Raw genomic sequence first — 9,122 nt, forward strand, 5'->3', positions numbered from 1 at the left:
AAATCCCTTGAACTCGGAAACCCTTGTGATTCGGTAACCAGTCCGGAACCAAAGTTTTACCCATTTTCGATCTTCTAACCAATGGTATATGTTGTTGTATAACTTTTTAAATCACACTGTATATATAGTTGAATGAGTAAAAACTTTTATATAAATTTACATTCCCCTTAATAGTACTCATTTTTTATGAAATTTGCGAGAGATCAAATTTTAATAAACTAAAGGCGTATTTTTAATTGCTCATTGAATACTTTTTGAAAAATCAATTATACTTGTATAAATTTTTAATTATTATTATGTAAATGTTGTATAACATCAACTCTCTTTACGTATAACAGTTTTGGGCTTAAATATTTTTCTTGCAGATTTCAATTTGTTGTTTATGCAGAACTTTAATTTAAACTATTTTAGATCGTTCGTGAGTGAATTTATGGCACTCTCCAAATTTTAAAATAAAAATATTAAGAAAAAAGAACAATTGAATCTAAAATCGAATCTTGAAGTGATTTAAACTTAATCACTTTTCTCAGTAATTTATTTTTTCAATATGTGCTTTAAACTACAATGCTAATACAAAGTACCTAAAACTGTACTTTTTAACTTTCAACTTTTATACTTTACTACGTATAGGTACTTTTCTTGCAGAAGCCAATTACAGTCATTACAGTCAATTCTACTGAATTGAAATAAAGTTCTCTTTTGAATGTAAAATTTACATAGGCGAGGAATAGTACTGATATTTTCAAATTTTTTCCAAAATATTGCAGAGGGATTTCAATAATTACCTTATGATATGTGATTTAAAGCGCTGAATACCAAACATGACATTAAATCAAAAACAATTAATTAACTGCAACAATTTGTTTAAAAAACCTGTTCAAATGCAAAAGTGTAAAATTGTCAAAAATGCTCATGTAAAATCCACATAGTAAATGAATTAAAATTAATTACGCTTTAACACTTTTTATCTCATTTATACAATTGTGAAATAAGTAACAAAAATATTTAATAAAAACCGAGTTTAATTATTACTACAACTTATTTCGAACTCTAATGAAAAATAGTCAAAATGCTATTTTACATAATGAGCTTTAATTAATCATTATAATGATCTTATAAAATATTCACAAATTATCATACATACATACACATAAATGCATAAACTTACCGTAAACTTTTAACATTCACCTTTTTCACCTATATGAATCAATTAAAATATTTTTTAAGAGAAAAAAAATTTAATTATATTTTTTAAAAAAAAAATTCAAAACATTCAATTTAAAAACTGTCAATTATCGTCATTCAACAGAAATAACTTTGGTATTTCTACTAAAAATTGTTGTAGATATGGTTAGTAAGTAAGTGTGTTTAAAATAACTTAGATTATATTCCAACATTAAAACAAAAAAAAAAATTCCCTGAGGTGTCAATTTATGGTGAATACTCAAAGCACGACTCTCGTACAACTAACAAAAATTATACAATTTTAGACTATTGTACAAGTGTATGTTTACTAAGTTCTTAAAGTTAAGTATAACAATATGTATGTATTATATGAATACACTATGTGTATAAAATGTGAAAATGAAAAATTTACTCGTTATTCGTAACACAATTTTTATTGGAGGAGTTAATTACTTTACTTGTTTACATTAGTATGTATGTAATTATGATTACGTAAACATGATGTATTAACATTTATATTTTAGACACTAAAATGAAAATTATACTAATTTGTTCACTTAATTATTTAGACATCAACAATTTCTATACAGTTATATAAGAACCAAATCGTATTTTAAATTTACCATTGGTAAATACAAGTTTTCTTGTGTAGTAAACCTATAGCGTTAGTATGCTACAATTATTTAGTATTTATGCAGTTCAATAAACTACCAAACAAATAGTTTATAAATATCTATGTAGACCAATTAAAAATTGTTATAATTTTTAATGAAAGAAAAGCTCCAAATAGCTAGAATTAGAAAAATTTAAAGAGGCTTAGCTATTTGTAGTGTTAAACTTTTAATACTAAACTTCCGCTATGTGAAAATTTCTTCACGATTCCGGAATTAATTAAATTTTTATGAAAATCAAATATGCGTAATAAAGTAAGTGCTTCTAATTAAATGGGGACCTTTACTTATTTACGAAAACAATTTTAATTGTTCATGTATGCATTTTAATGGACACCCTTTAACTGATTGGACAACACAAATATAAATACAAAAACATTATTCGGTAGCAAAATAACACTGCAAAAAAAAATTCTCTATAACTATTAAAATAAAATATTTTCTTTCGTAAACGTTAATAATTCTTAATACTCGGTTGCCACTATTGGTAATATTTACATGAACCAAAATTTTATCACAAAATTTGGGTCATATACGAAATTCATATTATGTTTTGATTGATTGCTAATTTCAGTTTTATTAGCGCAATAAATACTTGAGGTCAAGATTGTATTTTATACAGGTCACACCAATATTCATTCGCCGTATTTTCGCAGAACACTATATTTTTTTGGCGCTTTCAAACTGATCGTTATTTCATTTTGATGGCTTAAATTACTTAATTTTTTATAACATTATGGCACCATTATAATATTTACGTTCTAAAAGTTTGTTTTTTTTAACTCACATACTATATACGTACATATATACAAAGTTATATTTATTGGATATATGTACATATATTTCAAATGCATGCAATAATGCATTATTATGGTAGCAATTCGTACAAAGTCTCAAGTTCAAAAACAGTTCAAATGGTAAAAACCCATACAATTAACGTATAGTAAGTATAATGAACTGTTATAAATACTTTTAAATCAAAACTCAAATTAATGCTTTCTGATATTAATTAACTTACTGATCTGTAATTAAAATTGAAATTACTTAATTAACAAATATATTTTTTTTAATTTACTTACAAACATGTGTAGATGTTTTTCCAAAACAAAAATCTAGGTTATTTAAATGAGATCGAAACAGGTATAATAGTTAGGCAAAAAGTGGAATGCAACTTGCAAAAATTTTATTACAAAAAAAAAGTATTGTTTAATTTAAAGATTAGAGCCGCGACACAATTGAACTATAGTGTAAACTTTTTTAAACCCGTGTAAATATTTTTGTATGTAATGAAATATTCTAATCAGAGATGAATTATTTTTCTCAATAATATTACAGTGTTTATGCAAACATGATAATCTACTTACAATAAACTACCAACAAACTAAACTAAAATAAGAACTAACTGTTGATTAGTTTTTCATAACGAGCTTTTATATACTGCCTTATTCTATTTCCTTAAGATAAGTAGTAAAGTTACCATCTTTATGTAAAAGTATTAAAATACTTAAATAAATTTACAAAGAAGTTAAGTTCATAGTAAATTTTATTATTTATCTATTTGTTCAATTGATAGCCTAAAATATATACTGAAATTAGATTTCGTATTACTCATTTTTGTCAAAACATTGATAAAATAAAGTGGGGGGAATTGGAAAATGTAAAACAAAAATCAGATGTGGTGAGCACATAACTAACCGCAATGTATATTGTCTAGTTAAGGGAAATTGTTACAGATGATTATAAAAATGGCTTTTAAACATGTCTTTACAATTTCAAGGTCGTTAGTGAGGTTTCAGTTAACCTTCTTAGAAAAGTGTAAATTTGCCGTAGAGTTCTGCTTTGTGCCATCCGAGTTCCTGAAAAGGAACAGCCAGTTATTTTCAGTACCAACCAGAACTCAAATATGAAATTTTAGGAAATTTCATTAATTAAATCCATAGATATGATACAAAGATTTAAATTCGGCCCCAGTTCGGTTTTCGCGCCCTTATATTTCCAAAATATTTATAGTTAAATTGTTTTAACACAACGAATTTAAAAATTAAATTTCAGGGAAATGCAAAAAAAATTCAAAGAAATATATGCACATCCCAAATGTATGCAATAAAGCGATATATTTTGGTATATTAATAAAGTTTGTAATTTTAACAATGAACAATGTTTTTAAAAACAGTATTTTTACTTGTTTAAGTGAAAAGTGCTTCTTTACAAACCATTGCTTCAACTCAAATTTATTTAATTAAATTAAATATTAAAATATAGAATGGTTGTTTTAAGAGTAGTGAAAAAGGTTTCACGAACAATGTACCAACATCACAGTGCCTGTACTGTGCAGCAAATAAGATTTTTAATTAAAGACAACTTAAGTAAGTAAATAATAGCGTACTAGGCTAATTCAACTTGTTAGTTAATAATATTGTAGTTACATATAAGAGATGATAAGACTTGTTGTGAATGCAGTACACAGGTATATGAAACTTTTTTTAAACTGTGCATTTAATTCACGTGTTTATTTGCAAGTAAACAATGAAGAAATGAAAATAAGATGTCATGGTACAATATTAGTAATTTATGAAGAACTCTTTTGCGATTAATGCAAAAGAAAGCTGTATTACATTGTCTACTCCTTATTTTGTTGACGTTTCAATCAAAAATTTCATACATTATCGCACAAATTCACATAAATCATAAATTTACAAAAGTAACACTTCAATTTCATATTTGTAATCCTATAAACTGAATAAATGTGTGACTTGCAAATTCTCGCTTTAATAAAACTCAAAATCCGATCATAAACTGATTTATTTTTTTTAATTGAGACTTTATTAAATTATCAAAAGTTCAGATCAAAGTATTCATGCACCACAAAATTGTATTAAAAGAATACAATAAAAAAAAAAGGAGAAAAAAAAAAAGAAAAAATAAACAAAAGTCCTTTTCGCCTTTAATTATAAACGAATTTTACATCCTCTTAGACTAATTAATCATCCTGCTATACAACAGAAAAACAAAAAAGAAAATAATAAAATAAAATTATGTAAAAGGAAGAAATGAAAAAGACAAGTATTTTCTTTTTAAATAAAGATTTTCAATTTGATTTCTCCATTTTCTCCTCAGTTATGGGACTTTCATCTTTGTTAAAATCGATTAGCAGAACAATTGCAGTGGCAGCCCACCCATTGATCTTATTTCCATTCAATATTGTTGTTTTTGTTCTGATTTTATTACTGTTGTTACATATTCTCTTTTATTTTTCCTATACATACTATGTATGTGTGTACATTTTCCTTTTGCATTTTGTTTGGAACAAAACAGACGCCAGGGAAGCACTCGCCGCCACCGCCGCCGTTAATGTAACAATAAGCTTTAAAAATAATAAAGAAGAGAAAAAAAGCAAAATGTGTTTGTATGTTTTCTGTTCCTCTCTTGTTATTATTGTGTTTTTTTTTTGTTGTAAAGAAGCCGCTTACTGACAGATTCATTTTCTTTATTGTTCTCATCTTCTTTTGCTCGAACAAATCGAAACCAAGTAGATGATACAAGTAAGCGCTCAGCTTTTACTTTTATTTTTTTTTTTGTTTCTTTACAACTCAAGTAACAAACTGATTTTCGTGTTCTTTATTTCATTATGTTATTATTATTAATATTATTATTATTATGCTGTTGTTATTGTTGTTGTTATATTTTTCGTGTTTATTTTATTATATCGCGATTTACAACTCGATTATTTCGCATTATTTTAGTTTTCATTTTATTTTTGGTTTCTTATTTTTAAAACTTCTTTCAGTTAGTGAACTGTAAAGTGCTTTTCTGGCTCGTAATTTATATTTCATGACGAGGAACAAAAAGTATGCACAATATTATGCATATATAGAACATACAATAAAACGGTATATGAAAATAAAAAGCTAAGCCGAGACTTGTGATAGCTGCGAATAATGTTGTGAAAATTTGTTTTCTTATGTGCTTCTTTTACATTAAAAAAAAAGAAAAGAAACAAAGGGAAAATCGAACAAATTGTTTATTATAATAAAGGAATGGATATTAAATAAGAGTAGCAGAATGGTAAAAAGAAAATATAAGGAAAATGAAAATATTTCAAGAGTTTTAAAAGTAAAGTTATGGAATTCCTGTAAAGTTTAAAGGTAATAATCGATCTTACCGATTAATGTGAATTACTTCACAAATTTGATTTATTTTTTTAAGTTGGACTGTGTGTTTTCGTATGCACACACAACTACTTAGTTCAATTCAAAGATTGTTCAAAAAGAAAATGGAATTTCAAGTGATCTGACCAACAAAGAGCAATTAATTTGAACAAACAATTTTACTAGTTTTTGTTTAATGATGAGGACAATGTGTATTCCAAAATTTCATGAATCTATTAAATTACAATACCTTGAAAATAAACGTTAACAGGAAAATCGCACAATTTAAATAGTTTTTCCATTTTCGCTCGATTTATTCAGTAAAGATCTCATCTGCCCAAAACTGAATTGTACAATAGATCTATATCATTTGTTACAAACACAAATGCAATGCGAAAAGAGAACAAAACAAATGAGCAAACAGAAGCGTGTTTTAAGGTGCTGGTCTCTATATACGGCTCAGCTTATTTGACAGGTTAGCAAGAAGGAACACTATTCGGAGCGATTTTGATTTTCCGTTTTTTTTTTATTTTTATTGTGTTATTATTTTATTTGAAGATTAATTTTACTATTTTAGTTACTATCTTTACCATTGTTTAATAGATTTGAATAGAAAATTTTTCTTGATTGTTTTGTCAGTTAGTTTAAGTATAGTTACGATTATAATACATTTGACTTTAACATGAATTGAGTTTCAGGGAAAATAAAAGAAAAATGAAAAATGTTTTTTCGATAAACAAAATGAAGATAGAAAACAAGAGCATTTTGTGACAATTTGTAAATTGTTCAAAATTACATGTAGATTAATATTAAAATTTTTTTTTTGGAATATGTGAAATGATTGACCGTTTATGAGAGATTAATTAACATTTCCAGTTTCTAGTGTATAAAGAATAAAATTATTTTCAAGTCTAAAATGAAGCTTTGAAGAATTGGTTTGGTTTTATAGTTAATTAGAATTATTTGTGTATTTTTTTTACTATTTTCTCATTGCTATTTTTGTATTATACTTAAGATTTTTTTATGTTTATGCTGATTATTCACGAGGCTGTTGATTATTCACGACTTTAAAAATTTAGTATTTCTCATGTTCAAAGCATAAATTTTAAAATTATGCATAGATTTTAAGGAAGATTAATTACAAACTGTTGATTGTTCGAGAATTCTAACAAAACTTGTATAGTTCAGAAATAATGCTTAGAACAACTTCTGATCAAAATATTCTGTACAGTACCAGGAATTTAGGATAAATAGTAATTTTGTACAATAGCACTCTGTATACTGTAAGTTTTATAATATGAAACAGCATGCAATTTTTGAGCTACTTCATTAACAAAATTTTGATATCCAAATATTGCTATATTAAAAAATAATGTTAATTATGTTTACATAATATACAAATATAATAAGCACATAATATACAAATATTATACAAATTTATTTACGTAATATACATATATACGCACATATACATAATATACATATATATTTGTATATTATTAACATAATATAAAAATATGCGCACATACATAATATACAAATATAATAAGCAATTGAAAATGAAAGCGAATCAATGATGAAAACAACGACAGTTCCAATTAGCAAATCTTATCAACTCCTACGCTCTTTAAATCTCTTGTATAATTATTACAATATTTTTTTTTATTGCATTTTCAATTTCATTATAATTTATGAACATATTTTTTCAATTATACAAATCACGTGCAACTGTCAATAAAATATGTGTTAACAAATTTCTTACCTCTGTGAACGAGGTTTATTTTTTTTATTAAAAAAAATGAAAAGCAATTTAAATAAAACAAAATTAAAATAAAGAAAAAACATTTTATTTATTTATTTTTCATTTTCATTTATCATTTATAACTTAATTAAGTTCTATTGTATTGCGTGTTATATGTGGTCGCCCACAGATTAAATATTGTTGTTAGTTTTGTTTCAACAAAATGTAGTAAAATTGTGGTTGATTACAACTTTGAAATTATTTTAAAATTAAAATTAAATAACATTTTTTTTTGTTTTTGTAATAAAAGTGCATGATAATAATAATTTCAATATTACAGAACCAAAATAACTTTTTAAAAATGTATAATTAATAAAACATGTATAAAAATTATTTAATAAAAAATTTCAATAAAATTTATAGATAAATACTTACTAGATAAACTATAAATAGTTATAGATAAATGCAAAATATAAAATTCACCTTGTTGCACATTTTAATTAAATTGACAAAGTGGTGGATTTGTTTTATTTTTTAAGGCTCATAGTTTATCATTCTTAGTAGTAATTGCAGCACCATTTCAGCGAGCTAGCCATAACTTATGGATTTTAAGAAGAGTTAACATAAGTGCAGACAATCTTTTTGTTAAATTTCATTTTTCCATACCGAAGGAAACGCTTCTTAAATAACTACAGTTGCTTTGACTGCTATTTGAATTTATTTTGAAAAATTGTTTAAAACTTTTCGCTCCCATTACCAGGGTTTAGTTTCCATTTTCCCGTTTTTCTTTTAATTCTTCAAAAATATTGAAACGTAATTGATTTTCTTATTCTTTTACATATCAACTCGTGTGAAGCCTTATTGTAAATCAAAAATTCAATTTTATAATAAAGCATTTTTAACATTTTTTTAAGATTATTTTATTTTCATTTGCCTTTAAAATGGAAACTTTTAATAATTAACTTTATATTTACAATCTAAAACAATAAAGTTCTTGAAAAAATCTCGGAAAATATTGTACGTCTTCCTTTTCCAATACATTCTGAATAATCTTTGACATATGAAATTTTGTTATTACGAAGCCCCAGGAGCGTTCTATATTTTGTTTCAATCCATTACACCTAAAGTCGAGCTCAAAACATCTACGATAATATATTTGCGATAATACAAAATATTTACAAAATATTTACAGTACGTATACAAAATATTTATTTTAATTAAAAAAAAAGGAGAAAAATTTTATGATTATTTCGATGTTACCCGCAATTCACAATTGACTCATATTTAAAATTGAAAAACGAAGTCTTTAATCTTTAAAATTTAATAAATTTGATTATTTGTACCATTATGGGTTGAAACATAAATAATTTTCAAAAA

This window comes from Condylostylus longicornis, unplaced genomic scaffold (assembly GCF_029603195.1).
Source record: "Condylostylus longicornis isolate FDR11 unplaced genomic scaffold, ASM2960319v2 ptg000044l, whole genome shotgun sequence".
NCBI lineage: Eukaryota > Metazoa > Arthropoda > Insecta > Diptera > Dolichopodidae > Condylostylus > Condylostylus longicornis.